At 43.9% G+C, this 15,847-nt stretch overlaps 1 protein-coding gene across 2 annotated transcripts in view; it reads left to right on the top strand.

Moving 5' to 3' along the window:
- HTR4 (5-hydroxytryptamine receptor 4) overlaps window positions 1-15,847 on the top strand; it is a 145,868-nt gene that overhangs the window by 114,284 nt on the left and 15,737 nt on the right. Inside the window, exon 8 of one of the 2 annotated variants that reach the window (XM_049829155.1) lies at window positions 2,626-2,744. The exons of the other annotated variant lie outside the window; for it this stretch is intronic. The gene's annotated coding sequence lies outside the window, so the exon portion shown is untranslated. Of the gene's footprint in view, window positions 1-2,625; window positions 2,745-15,847 lie in introns of those variants that run through there. 2 annotated transcript variants of the gene reach the window in all.

The following is a 15,847-nucleotide window of genomic DNA, read 5'->3' as shown; positions in this document are numbered from 1 at the left end:
TTGGAAGAGCCCAGGTACAAGCCCCATAGCTCCCAACCCACAAAGATTTCCTCAGCTGAAATAACTGTCAGAGAGAACAGGATTAGCACAGCTGTCACTCCCTCTCATAGCTATCTTTTGTAATAGCTTTCCCTCACCTTTTCAATACTCCCCAGGATAACAGAGCACTAATACAGCTCCCTTAATCACCACACCCACTCCAGCACCCAGAAGTGCTGCTCTCCCACCCTCGCTCTTTTATTTCCTCCTCTCTACCAAGGCACTTGGTGCTAATGAGGCTCATTAGGCTTCCCGCTCCCCTACCCATCTCCCTGCTCTGGAGGGACAGCTGTCTCTGGTAACCCTCTCCTGGCCAGACTCTGTACACAAGCACCCTCGGCCACGAAAAAGACACGGTTCTACAGCATTGAAGGACACCGTAAACGGGCAGTATCTCAGCTCAGGGAGAGCTCCATTGCCTGCTCGTGAGGGTGAGCTCTCTCACTGGGGATTATAATCTTGCAATTTACTCCTTTACCTAAAGCCACTGCCTGGGACCAGCTGACTGCCATCTTCAACCCATTTTTGCATGCCTGTTAATAACCATGCACAGAGTGCAAGTGAGTCTCAGGCCATCGGACCCTTTCACCACATCATGTCACCTTCTGGAAGGCCCCTGAGCTCCTTCATGGGTGGGACAAGAGCTGTGCTGGCCCACAGGGCAATGAGAGTGAGGTGGGGTGAAAGAAGCACCTCACTCTGCTGGTCACACTGCTCTGAGATGGATTTTTTGGAATGAGGTGCAGAGGGTAGGTTGTCCTGGTTCTTCTCAGTTGTTGATGTGCTACGTGATACTGCCGTATTTAAGCAGTCAGTGGCTTAGGAGGTGGCATTCACCTCATTTTCCTTTTCCTAAGCAGAGGCATTAGCCACAGAAGTTAAAAAGTCTTCCTGCGCTGCATGTGTATTTACATACTTGTGCAGAATGGAAAAATTCCAACAGAAAACATGAGCAGGAACCAGTACTCAAAAGCAGTTAGTAGCCTGTAGGTGGTGGGTCATTGTAGGATGGGGGAGAAACAAGTCTGACTCTCAGTGGGAAAAAAGAGACCTGAAGGCTGAACCCCAAATCCTTTTCTGCTCACTAAGCTGCTGTCACCAATGCCAGCCTGCCTGAGCCGACGGGATGGGGCTGGAAAGCTGAGACTCCCTCAAACCTGGGTTAGGAGGTTCCTGCAGCTTTTGCATGAGGCAGGTTCATAGCTTTTCTGGGTTCTTTGCATTTAGGGATCTAAGAGACTTTACTGGGTGCTCATAATTAGATGGGGGTTGAGCACGGAGTTCAAAGGTCTAGATTTCAGACAAAGATGTCTAACGTGTCTGTTACTCCTTCAGTTCTTTGTGTCAGGTGTTTGTGAAATGTCCTCATGTGAGTTTTGTGTCTGCTTTCCTCCCTCTGGCAACTTCTCCACTGTCATTTCCCATCATATGGCCATATGCTCTTATCCCTACACAAACATCGCTCGGCATGTCCGTCACATAATTGTAATCCGTCTTGGCTGCAGTTCTTCCAAAAAGCTCAAGTGAAGAGAGCAAACAAAAGGTGATCTACAGTCTCCATCTCGGTGTGCTGCTATCTCTGGTTTACAGTGAAATAATTGACTCTGCCTGGAACAATCCAAGCTAACTGAGGTGCTGCCAAATCCTGTGACCCACTAACAGTTGAATGTAATACGTCTCCACTTGCTCTGCTAGTCACAGAGAGGAAAATCATGATTTTCCATAGTATAGTCAATTGTATCTATGCTAGTTACAAAACCTTACCAGTCTGGTCTGGTAGGATTTTAACTTTCCTGGTCAAAGTGAAGAATACCTCCCTAGAGGTCAGGACAACAGCGAAAGTAGCTCAGTTTCGGAAAGAAACAAGGAGCAAGGACAAAAAAGCAAACTGCCACTGGCACAAGCCAGTTCATGCTTGTTTAAATCAGTACAGTCCATTGCCTCTTAGACTGCTCTACCTAACTAGCAGTAACCAGGGACCTGACCCCATGGCTTGGCAGGCACCTTCACAGGATGGACTCCTGCTACCCTGGCTGTGAGATGTGCAGAGCTGTATTTCACAATTTGACGTTGATGACCAGTCCTTATTTATCACAGTCTTTAAAGTCACCACTACTTTACTTAGGGTCTGCAAAAAAAAAAAAAAAAAAATCCATGCAGGCTGCCAAGGCAGTCTTCATTTGGAAGTGACTTTAGCTGTTCCAAAACACGGAATTGTGATGAAATGAGAAGCCCTGGTAGGATGCAATGGTAGAGTTAGTTAGGAGCAGTACTTTGGTTGGGGCTGCCTCCCTGTTTAATGTGGATTGCTGCATTTCTTTTGTTAAGGACATGAGTGACTGTGGCTGGGACGGAGTTAATTTTCTTCACAGTAGCTGGTATGGAGCTGTGTTTTGGATTTGTGCTGAAAACAGTGTTGATAATACAGGGATGTTTTAGTCATTGCTGAGCAGTGCTTACACAGAGCCAAGACCTTTTCTGCCTCTCACCCCACCCCACCAGCGATTAGGCTGGGGGGGGGCACAAGAAGTTGGGAGGGGACACAGCCGGGACAGCTGACCCCGACTGACCCAAGGGATATTCCAGACCATAGGATGCCATGCTCAGCGATAAAAAGCTGGGGGAGGAGAAGAAAGCAAGCGACATTTGGAGTGATGGCATTTGTCTTCCCAAGTAACCATTAAACGTGCTGGAGCCCTGCTGTCCTGGAGATGGCCGAACACCTGCCTGCCCATGGGAAGTAGTGAATGAATTTCTTGTTTTGCTTTGCTTGTGCACGCAGCTTTTGCTTTACCTATTAAACTGCCTTTATCTCAGCCCACAAGTTTTCTCACTTTTACTCCTCTGATTCTCTCCCCCATCCCACCCGGGGGGAGTGAGCGAGCGGCTGCGTGGGGCTGAGTTGCCGGCTGGGGTTAAACCACGACACTCTTCCTCGGTGTCACTGGTGAAAGACAATGGGAGGTTCACTTTGTGAATCAGAGCAGAGAGCTAGAGCGTCGGGGCAGAATGGACCTGCACTACAATATTTTGGTACGTGTATCTGCTGTTAAAAAAAACTTGCTAGCTCCTTTGGCCAGGGAGCTACACATTATGGGGTCCCCAAATGGAGCTCCACAGGGATGGCCAAAGGGAGAAGTTTTCCAACAGACTCATTAAGCCATTGCTGAACTTAGGCAATTACCTACAGAGCCAGAGCAACACACACACTCCTACATTCCTGGTCCCTTAAACAATTCTTTACAAAGTTTTGACAGCATACATTTCCTGAAATACTAAAGAAAGCAGATCCCCAAAAACTGTAGTCAAAAAGGATTGACTGTGCTGCTGAACAATGATTTCATAAAACAATACAGCACCTTGCTTAAATATATTCCTTTCATGGGCCAAGTAAATTCAGAGTATTGCCAAGTCTTTAAAATCAAATTGCCACTTAGAAAATCCATGCTTAAACCTATGCAGATGTTCTCTCTGAGATAGTATTTGCTTTAGAGCCCTTTATATTATAATCTGAATAGAAAATTAAGTTGTTTGTATTTCTATAAGATAAATGGACTCCCTAAATGCTATTTTAGCCCTTGCATTAACCTTGCTCTAAAAACCTGAGTTACTCGTGACGCCATCCTGAATTGTTACAATGAAGGTAAAAAATGTACGTGGTAGGATGCTTTGTGTAGGCGAGAATGCAGAGCTTAGGGAGGGCAAGCAGCTACTGCTAATGAAATGCATGAGAGGCAGTGGGGTCCTCCAGTCAATCCCCAAGGCTAACATACTGTGCTGGAGCTGCCATGTCCATCCCAGCTGGCCTGAAAGCCAAAGTCAATACCCAGAAGGCTGTCCCAACCCGTGGGCACCTTCACTTTCCTTCTCACGGCCGTGGCACAGGCAGCTCTGCCAGAGCGTGGCAGTCGTCTTCTGGTCAACCCCATGAGCCAATGTCACCCCTAGGGGTTATGCCAGCTCTGGGCCTATTTAGCATGGGCTAGAGAAAGAACTGGGATGATAAAACTGCTTCTTGTTCTCCTGCTTCTCTTTTTGTCCTTGTTTATGGTACCCCAGTTGATTTTGTCACAGTTTGTTATTGATGAGATAATCAGCAAGGCTGCAGAAAAGTTATCTGAGATCCTGCTGGAGTTTTTTGAGGCTTAAAAGCACTGAGAGGAAAGCCAGAAAAGCACTGACAGGCCAGAGCCTGTCATAGAACACAGCTGATCTAAATGCTTCAGACATCAGAAAAAGTATTTCCAACTTGTAACACAAACCTTTTCCCACAATCATCCTGGGGGACTACAGATAGGATGCCACTGCCAAGGAGAAGGAAAAGTTAGCTCCTTTTTGTCTTTCTTCCTACTTTACAATGCATTAATGTGATAAGGATAATCTCTGGTGGGAGTTATGGCTGCAGTCATACAACAGTTGTCTTGGAAAGATGTTTCAGCAACACAAATGAGGGGCTGCACAATTTTCTAAAGCATAAATCTTTCCGTTTTGAGACTGCTTTCAAAGAGCGACTGGAAATACCCAGCCTAGAACTGGCTTCCAGTTGGAAAGGGCAATAATAATGATCAATGCTTCATTGCAAGCAGCACACTGGGATTAATTGCAAAGTGGAGATCCAGCAGTTTGTTTGGTATGTGCAGTGTGCGCATTGTGCCCTGCGAACGCCACGTGCTTGTTCTCCAGGAGAAATTAACATCCAATGTTGTGCAGCATTTACTAACTAGTCCAGGAGGGAAGTGCAGTACATTTCCACTGCAACATCTGGACTTTAATCAAAAGTGAAGGAAAGAAAATGTGCCAGTCATGGAGGGAATCAGGGAAGAGAGGAAGGCTTTCCCTTTTTTTCCTGTTAAACTGCAGGGTAGAAGAGGAAACTGGCACATGTGTGTGTGTGTGCATATGTGCCTGTGCCACTGTATTTCCCTTGCACCACTGCAACAGCCTCCTTAGCATTTGCAGGGAAGGGGGGTAGGGGGGGGAGAGCGATGCTTCCTCTGACTGCCAACTGTACCAACAGCAGCAGAAGACTGTGCAGCCAGGATCTCCTTGTCTTTTCCTCCAGAAAACCACAACGGGATCTTCAAGGGTGCTTTTCTTTAAGATGGCAGGAATTTCTCAACCAAAATAGTGCCTCCATTCTCATATATTTCAACTAACGACCCGGGAGTTGCGCTGTGTTTTAGCAGGACACTTGAGCACATAGAAGAGCAGGGCACAGGACGGGTCCTGCTGCAGAGTCGCGTCCTGGGGATGAGAGCCGCTGCACCATGGTGCAGATGGCAGCGCCATTTTCAGAGCTATAAACAGTATCATTGTCATAGCTCTTTGAATGGTACTGCCATATGTACCGGAAAACCAGCATTTATGCTTGTAAGGGCTTTGGGCCAGCTGGATTTTCTCCCCATTCGGATGAAGCCGATTCCTGAAGTATGAGTGAAAGCTGCATGCTGCTTTGGAGTAATTCCCCCTCAGTACTTATTTTCGAGTCTCCAAGGATCATCATGTTCTCATCAGCCTCCTAAACTGCAAAACCCAAGTGTCCTGCACATGGAGAGATTGCTGATGCATCTAAACCTCCCTGCTCAGTTCAAGAAGAAGCAGAAAGGTCGTGGAAATTTTGATAGCAAACCAGTCAGGCCCTGCACGTTTTTCTTTAGCAAATATTGTACTTTCACTGTAAAGCGCATGACTGAGTGTATATGTCTGTGTGAGTGTGTGGGTGGCTGGCGAGAAAGCGTTTGTCTTCAGGGGTTGCATACCTCACCTGGTTGCCAGTGCAGCTCACGTTGTGCTCCCCTCCATTTGTATTGCTGAAGGAATAACAGCCACGTGCAGCAAAGTGAGGAAAGCATGACAGCAAAGGGTGCCACAAGGCAAGTTGATGAGCAGAGCCGAGCCTAGCAGTGCAGCAGCATCAGGGCCACACGGGGCTACGGACTGCTCGGGGGAGTCCCCTGCCTCTGCTCAGCTTTGTCCTTGCTGCAAGAGTTTTGCTGTAATGTTCAATTTTTCACTGACCCAGCTTCTTTTTTGGCAAAAAAAAAGGGGAGGCCAGCAGCTCTGGGCTTTGTTGAAAAAAGAAACTAGTATGGCCCTGCAAAGATATGCAAGCAGGTGGTAGGGAAGGAAATTTCCCATTTGTCACAAAGCCATCGCAAACACCGAGGTGCTTTTCCAGGAGCAGCGGTCCTGCATTGCGCTGGTTCTGCTCTGGCAGGAGTTCGCGCTGGTGTGTCAGATTTCCCTGGGCAGTCGGTCCCTTTTGAGAGGTGGCTCAGACCATAGACCATAGCTGGGGATGCAGAGAGGGGCCAGTTCACAGGGACTAAATGTTTATGGAACAAGAGCAAAACCGTAAACTCTCCTGGGCTGTGGCCAAGCCTTTCAGCTGACAAATGCCAGACATCTTTGCTTAACTTTAGTCTGATCGTAAGAGCCTACAGAGATCTGAGAGCCACAGAACTGGGCAAAACGATTCCGATTATTCTGTGTATATAACATCAGCAATAGAGTACGATGACTAGTGAGCCCAGGCATTTGTGACAAACATGCAGTTTACCTGGCCACCCGTTTAGAGACATATTCTAAGAACAAATTAATTCTTTCAGTTTCCGGATTAAACTATTGTGCAAAACATCGCATCAAACAGAGAACATTATATGGTATGTTACTGCAATTAAAAAAAGAGATAATTGAGCTCGAGAGATGCCCACAACACTAATTAAGATTAATTAAGCAACATGACCTTCAGCTGGAGAAGATGAAACTGAGCAATTCAAAACTGGCTAGACAAGGTGGGTGCGACATGCTGAATTCATGAAGGCACATATCGGGAACATGTTGTTCAGTAACACTGCTATGGCAGCCTCACCAACCCAAGTTGATTTAATGAGGTTGTGTTCAGCACCTGGAACACACCCATTTTTTTGGCCAAACACAGGCATGCCTGTTACACAGCTAAGAGTTAAGACGTTGGTGGCTGGAGGCTTGGTAGCACAGATAAAGCACTGCCAAAATATACACAAGATTTCCTCTACAAGGTCTCTCTGAGACAGCAGGTAGATTAGTGTGTTCTTCATTTCTCTGATCCTTTTACTCTGAGAACAACACAGTTTATCTGTGTAACAGAATTATCACACTTCAGACAGACCAGCTGTGTGAAATGGTTGGGAGAAATTAGCATTTCTTAGCCTATTCAGAATGAAAGGATAATTCCAGTAATCGGTGTCATCAGTTCTTGCTTCAGGGGAGAAACCCTAAATTGTCCCTCCCATAAAAAGAAAGAAAGAAGCTTAGTTGTTCTGGGTCAAATTAGAAAAACAAAACCCAAAACCAAACCAAAACAAAAACACCCCCCCAACCCCCCCACGCACACAAAAAAACCCCACAAAAAACCAGCAAACATTAAAGCAAGCTAGAGATTTTTTTACAAGAACTGGGGAATCCCTCCCCAGAAATCCCCATTTGACCTGTTACAGTGTCACACCTTTTGTGCCTCAGCTGTGACGTTCTCTTGCTGTATATGTGCTCAGGTCATGCCCGTGTTCCAGGCAGAAATCAGCAGCTATTCTTGGGTCTCCTGATACATCTTTTTCTCAGCTTCTGGTTTTGCAAACCTAATGCCTATATAATAGATGATCTCAATAGGTAGTCTCTCTCCATACTTTATTTCTCAGACATGACAGCCTCATTTTTTTAAAATAGCTATTTCATTAAGGCATGCATCCTCCTAAATAGTCTGAGGTCTCAGTACCGCAATGTCCTGGTTTTGTGTCCTCATGGCATGTTCACAACCAGTTTGGGAATTCCCACCAGAGTTAACTGGCAGTATATTACCAAGTTTTGTAGCTGAAACCATGTTTTTCAGACTGTTGTTAATCACTGTGAGATCTTGCTTAGTGCTTTTCAATCACTCAAAAGCTGTAAAGCTCAGCAAGAAAAACACTCTTTGCACCAATACAGTCAGCTGAAATTACTTCCACGTTGGTAACTGAATTGCTTTTTTGGATGGTATATGAGGTGACGAGTCTATCTGGAGCCACCAGATCTGTGGTCCTGTTTGAAAGTAATTTCCTGACTGCATGAGAAACACAGGGACAGTACAGTTGCAACCTCCGCTTGCTAAATAAGGTTATTTTTTCAGGTAACCCATCCTAGGCTCCTCTGCTACACTGTTAGGGAAAACACAGAGAGATTTGGTGCAAGCTCAATGTGGGGATCATCATGTATAAACCCATTTTATGGGTCTGCAATAGCAAATGGTCTGGGGATGAAGTAAGCAGGTGAGCTGGTTGTTACATGACTGATGTTTGTGATCAAAAAAAATTGCTTGTTCTTTTACGGTGTCAGATCCTAAAAATCTTCTGTTTCCCTGACATAATTAGTGTGATTGAGCACTGAAAACCTTGAGTTTTATGATCATCTGTTTCCTTCTAATCCTTCCCATGACCATGCAGGTAATCACTGAGACATCCTGGGAGCTGGTTGCTCCATGGCTTCCAGAAAAAGCAAGAAAGTCAAGGTTGGATGTTTTGACAAGGTGGCAGGAGAAGCTGCCATCTTGGGCCAGTGTCTTCAGTATCCCAAGTCCTTTACAGTATTCTGTCTTTCCATGTTGGTGAATTGTAATTTGACAGCAGTGAGCTCCTAAGACTCTTTTACTTGTTGCTTTACCGTTACTTTACTGCAGTGTACTCAGCCCAGAAATTTTAAGTCAGCTCACCTATCTGTGAGTTTAAGAGTCAACAAGACACATGTCATGAAAACAGGTGTACTGAACTCTGTAACAGGTATATTCAGCTCTTGTCATGCTGTCTCTCAACACCTTCCAAGCTCCAGGGTCCCTTCTCTCTTGTCAGTTTAATTACATTTATTTATTTTTGTTTAGAGAATACTGGAACAGAGAGAGGGATAGACTAGGTGCATCTCCTTCTTCACATCAGCATTAGCATGCATAATTCTCTCCTCTGTATTTTGTAGTGCCTTCAAACCAGTACATGTTCCTTTATTTTCTTGCTCCATAGAGTAATAATTAGTTTTTATTTTCTCTGTGTTAATCCTATGTTCAAATCTAACCAAAATATTTCCGCCCCCCTCTCTCACACTGCAATCACTTGTAGTCTCATGCCTCCCTTTCACTAGAATAGTATATTTTCAGTTGGAAGAGAAACTATTCTATTCTATTCTTTCAGTGCGAGCAGCTGGAGCAGAAACTCAGAGCTCTCAGGGTCACATCTAGCTTTGAAACAGGAAAGCTCAGTATTGATATTCTCAACATCACAGGGGATGTTTGGAAACTTTTAATTTCATTGCTACGTATGGTTGAAATCACACTTCTCAAATGTGCTCATTAGCCAAGGGTGTGACAATGCCCTCCCCAGATAATACTGTTCTCAGATATTAGTTTTAAGGTAGTGCAGTTCTGCATGGAAACCAGTGCCACAATTTAGATACCCAAAGGTAAATATTTGGCTTTGCTCACTTATAAATAACGAGTCGTTACTAGCACAAGAGAAGGACTTAGAGGCACAGTGTGTGGAAACCATATGCTTTGGCCAAATAAGAGATCTCCGCCCTAGAACAAATCATTTACTTTTAAAAATAATTAGTACTGTCAGACCGTTCTAAGAAGTGCAAGCATTGGTAAAATAATAAACAACAAATGTCTGCAAAGCCCAGCACACCTCTTGCTATTTCGCTTGTAAGGGCTAATACACCTTCCCATTTCTTCTAGAAACAGAGATGAGTTTACATAAAGAGAGGGCAAAACCTTGTTGTATTTTATACATGTAGCAAGTATCATGCTAATCATGCATGATATGCTAAATTATTGGACAAAGTGCAATTAGATTGCCTCTATGTAACACAAAGTATTGCAGGTACAAATTTGGGGTTATTTCGTAAGAGGATGGACCGGTGATTGTTGTAGCTGAGCCAAAACTTAAGTCAGTTACATTTGAAACTTGCTGGCTAAAATGCAATTTTCTGTTCCATTTGCTACATGTATCATTGCTTTGCTTTTCCTGAAGAAGGGGAACAAACATAAATCTCAGCAACATTTATTTACCAAAGCAGAGGCTAAGGCAGAGATTTATTGACTACGTCGTCTCCTCTGAAGCAGAAATTACAGAGGCCCAGGAGCAACCAAGGAAAGGGATATCACAACCTTCAGAAGTTTGAACTTGCTTGCTTCTGCACTTTAAATTTGAAGGCAATATATAAAGCAATGGACAGGTAGGGTCTGCCAGTTTTGTGAGCCCTGAAAGACACTCATAACTGCAGAAGGACTAAAAGAAATCACAAAATAGCAAAAGTAGCCTAGTGTTAACAGCAGGTAGATGCAAATAAAATATTTACACACATAGGCACAAACATCAAGAGACACAGACGGAGGGTGACATTCCACCAGCTTATGCCAAGGCTCCGAAAGCTGCAGTATGGTGGGTTCAGTGATGCATCTGAATTACTGTGCAGCATAGGTTGAAGGGCTAGGGCCACCAGTGAGAGATTCAGTATATGAGAGGGGAAAGAACCTAACCCTGTGGTTAGCCTGGCTTAAGAAAAACAGCTCTGCCTGAAGGAATAAACCTCCAAGGCATCACGTGCAGATATCCTCACCGCAGCAGCAGACAGGACGAAAAGGCACAATCTGATCTCCCCCAAAAAGTCCTTAGCTGAATGTTCCCAGCATGCTTTCATAGCTGTGTTTGACTGCTGGAGCAGCATTTTCTCTTTAAACATCCTCCTTCAGTCTGGGAATCCCTCGGGCAGTAACAGCCTCTGAGATGCCGTTAGTTAAAAAGACAGGGCAGAGCTCAGCCAGGTAAGCAGATGTCTTCAGGGAAAATGCTGCAAGGACGTGGTCAAGGTCCCACCCTCTAAAGAAAACCTGACCAATACAACCTCGCTGGCTCAGGCCGAAGGAACTAAACCAGCATAAACTGAGGAAAAACACAGATGGGGTTTTGCTTTCTTTATGACTCTTTTCGGTTTTACATTTTAAGCATTCTTTGTTTAAATAAGATACTGATACTTCTTGTGCTGGATAAACTATAAAGAAATTCCTTAAGTAAGCTAACAGCAATTCTCACGTAGACAGAAGTTTCATTTGTGGATCGAAAGGAGATTTTGTACCTGGGACTTGCTGGGAGATCCACTCTTCTTCCCAGGCACCTGTGCTTGGGTTCTTGTGCTTTCTGCACTACTTGTGCTGTGGAGAATGGTTGTACCTGTGCTAAGAAGTGATGAGACTTTGAGAAAGCTGATCTTACAGAATAGAATTTGCCATGAGATTTGGTGACTTTGGGCTTATCTGTCCCATCTGAAGCAAATCAGTCTCTTGATTCTGAACCTGTGTGATATTTAAAACATACAATGACTATTGCCACAGCACAAATGATAAGTATATTTATGATCTGTCTCGACAGTTAGCATTCAGATTTATGTACCACATACTGTTGTGGTTGTTCTCTGTCATTTGCAGGTGTAACTATGATATGTGACTTGAATGCCCATGAGAATATATATATTCCACAGACCCATTCCAACAAACTCCAGAGCTTCACATGTACTTAAAGGACTCAAACTTGGCTGAGTCAATCCAAAGACTCAATATTCATAAAATATTTTTGGATTGTTTTCTGCCAGCATTTCACTTTACGTCAAGTAGAATAAATGACTAGTTTCACCTGAAGCTTAATTTCCCCACCTTGTATTTCTGCAAGGAAACTGAAAACTTAATTGTGTCAGCAGGGGAAGTAATATGACTTTATCAGCAATTATTGTGTGCGTTTCTCCCAGCTGATTGCCAGACAGCTTGATTGCACAAGTTACCTCCTCCTATGACCAAAATCAATGCACTGATCAATACAGCTCTTAAGTGTCATGTTCCAATCTATAAGGCATTTTGTGTAACAGAGCATCTCAGCAGGGATTGCCTAGGGCTCTTTTTACTTTATGAAACCCACCAGAGCGTAAATGTCTGCTTGATTATGCTCCCTAGTTTCCCAGATTCTCCTCACCCTCCCCCAGATTAGAAACTCTTTGCAGCTATGCGCGTTCCTCTTCAGACTTTTTGCCTCTCCTGACACTTGAATAAGTGTCCTTGGACATGGTGTATTCAAACATTCAGAATGAGCTTGACATTTTTCTCTTAGACATCTTCAGAAGAGATGAGGTTCTGCTTTCTATGATGCTCAGATGAGGAAATTGTTTCCTTAGGTCCTTCTTGCACACAGAAGTTCAGAGGGTCCCTGAGTCTGGAGGGCAGCAGTAGCTGGCATCACTCCTATGAGATCCTCACTAGCAGATGTCCAGGAACTACTCCTGTTGAAATTGGAAAGGCTGAAGTCAGATAACAGGCTATCATCACAGGATGTTTGGGGATATAGCTAACAGAAGATGGGGACTTAGCAACCTCTGAATCATATTGAAATGAAGAAGCTGTCAAAGGCACCTCCTGTCCTCCCCAGCACACTCCTGAAGATGATCTAACCTAGCTGTGAAATAGCTCTTGGCAGGGAAGGCGGAAAAGCAAATGAAGCATCATCCTTCCTGAAGAACAACGGGAATGAAAACACAGCCACCAAGCAATATGTACTTATCGGCTTATTTTGGTATTGGTTTTAACCAAGATAAAAACGAGGAGCAACTGCCTATGAAAGTGATGCAGGGAATTAATGTTTGCAAGTGGGGTGTACATGGGAATACAGAGTAGGATGGGGAGCACAGAGGGTCTGCTGCTGCCCTTAGCTCACTGAGGGAAAATGTAGTGTCCGTTTATCAAACCAAGGCTGTACAGAGGAGAATATGGAGATTTTGCTCAAATTAGGCACCCACTTCCAATGTCACCATCTGTGGTATGACATTTAATCCTAATAAAATGCTTACCAAATAAGACTAGTTATGAGCACAGCTCAAAATTTTGCCATGTTAATATTTTTCATAATACAATGTATAAAGTTTTACAAATTTATACACAGTAGGCTGTAAGAGAGAAGCGGTCTAAAGTCAGGAATGTGCTAGTTAATGCATGTCACAGAAACACTAAGTGAAAAACCTTGAGGAAGAAGGAAAGACAAGTGCAACTCCCATTCAACACAACATGGTGAAACATGGTGTATGCTATCTGGCCTGTCCTTCACCGGGAGCAGGATGGATAGCTGAGAAAAGGCAGCAGCTACTGTAGCTAAAGAAACTTTAACTTCAGTTAGTCAGACTTACTACTACAACTTACCCTAAAACACAGTAGATACTAGTTGAGAGGTTAAAAGCACCAATAAGAATCTTTATTATTAATTTTAATCTTAATACTGTCTTTTGTAATTTAATATTTGTGTCATTGTTCCATTACCAGATACAATTTTCAGATCTTACCATTAGGTGCCTTAAGATACGTAGATTCACAACACCGCCTTCAGCGTATTCAGAAGTTACCAGGATACAAACCCATAGACATTGCATGGGCACATGTGTGAACTGGCCCTACAAAAGGCAGGAAAGGATGATACGTACCCCGGTGACCAGAAAACTTACCAGCAGGCTGTAGAGCAGGAAGGAACATGCGTGAGCCCCAGATGCTGTGAGGGAGGTTGTGATAGTTTGCTATTCAGAAAGGAACTTAAACTAGTGACTGACATTAACAATGTGCATATGCTAGACTTTCGTTATAAAACACATAATTCTTTATAGAAAGTCTTGTTTTGACACAAAAAAGTTCTGCTATTGCACACACAAGTAGACAGATGAAATGATGAGGAATTTTTTGCCAGAAGGTTTCAACAAACTGCAATTGTCATTTTTCACTGGATACTTCACTGCAGAAAAGGCACCCATATCCCAGATAGCTGCAGTTCTAACACTTGGCACGTTTGAAGCCTGACAAACAAAAGTCAGTCTTGGAGCTCATGGCTGCTGGTCTGCAACACCTTTGGAAATCGTGGTATCTCCATTGCACAAGGAAACAGCTCCAAGTGGTTTTGCCACTATTTTGTTCCACAGCTTTGACTAATGGTTTGTGGGGTTTTTTTCCTAGCAGATGAAAGATCTGATTATGCCAGTTGAGAGATCTCCATTTATAAAAAAACATTCATTATCTTCCATTTGAATATTCTTAATTGATCCTGCTTGTACTTCAGTAATTGAAACACCTTACTTAAAAACCAGAAGCCTATTATGAGCTATCCCATCTGCGGGTAGTTATAAACCGCTCAATGTGATGCTGTGTATTTCTAACGTAAGTGAGCACTTCCAAGTACTCTCCTAATTATCAGATTTGGGCCTCTTATGAATGTTGCATTAATTATGGTGCAAAAATGAACTGTAGGCCAAAATCAGCAGGTAATTAGAGCATATAATGTAGTGCCAAACTTAACATTAATTAGAGAGGAATGGAAATACAGAGTTAATGTGAGAAAGAGAGGAAAGTGCCTGTCTTCTGCAGCATGGCATTGAATGGCTTCACTCATTGCTTACTTGTTTACCCTGGTGTCTGTAATTAGCAAATGGATTTAGATCACTGAAAACAAATAGCTGCTTTGTTGATTTTAAAGTTAATTTAGTTTCTGTCCTTCAGTGCCCAAGTTTCTGTTTCTCTTGTGGAAACATCAACTATTGTATCGCTAACAAGTTGCAAATCTGTGATGGAAGACGTCAACATCTCCGGACTGACACCATCATCTTGCTTGCTGTGTGGATCCCATGTTTTTCATCACCAGTCATTGTCACATTTATGTTCATAATACCCAAAGTCCAAGGCCTTTTGCTAAAGTTGAGCAGAATGTCCTGTAGTGGAAAATAGGGAAACTTATAAACATCATTCAGGTCAAGTAGCTGAAAGACAGAAGCTTAAGGAGGTTGGGAAAAGAGAGAACTCCAAGCTGGGAGACAGGAGAAGTGTCATTAGGATGACTGTCAGCAAAGTCTGTCAATGATGACATCTATTAGCACATGAAGTAGTCTCTTGAGGGCACCACTGTAGAAACACCCGTCGGATGACCAAAATTAGGCTGGATAAAGTAATGGCAAGTGGTACAGCCCTGCATCAGCAGAGAGGCTGGGTGGGGTAGCTGATAATCTCTGTCATATCTCTAATGCCTCCACAGGACTTGTTAGAACAAGGAAAAAGTACCTTTCAGCCCATGTGTCTGGGGACCTTCCCAGTGATGCCTTCTTCATTCCCTGGTTCACTGTGACATGAGATCCAAAGCTGCTTCTCCAGACATTGTCTCAGCAGCTCTAAACAAAAAGCAAAGCAGGCTTATTTTTAAACTGTTGCACAATATGTTGATATTTTGCAATAGTCAAGTTCAGCAATCAAGGTGAGGGGGGGTCTTCAACCCCTCCAGCAGGGTCAGGAGTGGCATTAGCTAGCATCATCTTTCTGTTTAAGATCTGCAGTGCTGCTCAGCACCTGGAGCTGGGGGGGAGAGAGCTGCGGGTGCCCGTGCCCCAGCAGGTCTCCATGAGCTGGGCGGAGGGGAGCAGAGAGGTGGCATCCCTCGCACATCCCGAGTCGGGTGTTTTTCCACCGTAGGGGTGCCTGTGATTCTCACCCTTACACCCAGGAAGAGGCGAGATATAAACTGCTAATCTTTCTAACAAGGGCAGAGTGAGATGCATTTGGGATGTGCCGGAGAAACGTGGCAGCTATTGTTCTGACAGGATCAAAACTGCTAATGGTATAATGAGGCTCATTATTTTTACAATGAGTTTTGCTGTTTGAAAGCTGCCACGCTTGACGGCTCTGGAAGGCACAGGCACCTGCTTGAGTGAGAAAGGGAAAATGCAACCAGGCCACAGGAGAACAGGG

Source organism: Accipiter gentilis, chromosome 26 (genome assembly GCF_929443795.1).
Source record: "Accipiter gentilis chromosome 26, bAccGen1.1, whole genome shotgun sequence".
Taxonomy (NCBI): domain Eukaryota; kingdom Metazoa; phylum Chordata; class Aves; order Accipitriformes; family Accipitridae; genus Astur; species Astur gentilis.
Note: the sequence above shows the minus strand (reverse complement) of the source record. Positions and strands in the feature narration are given on the sequence as shown.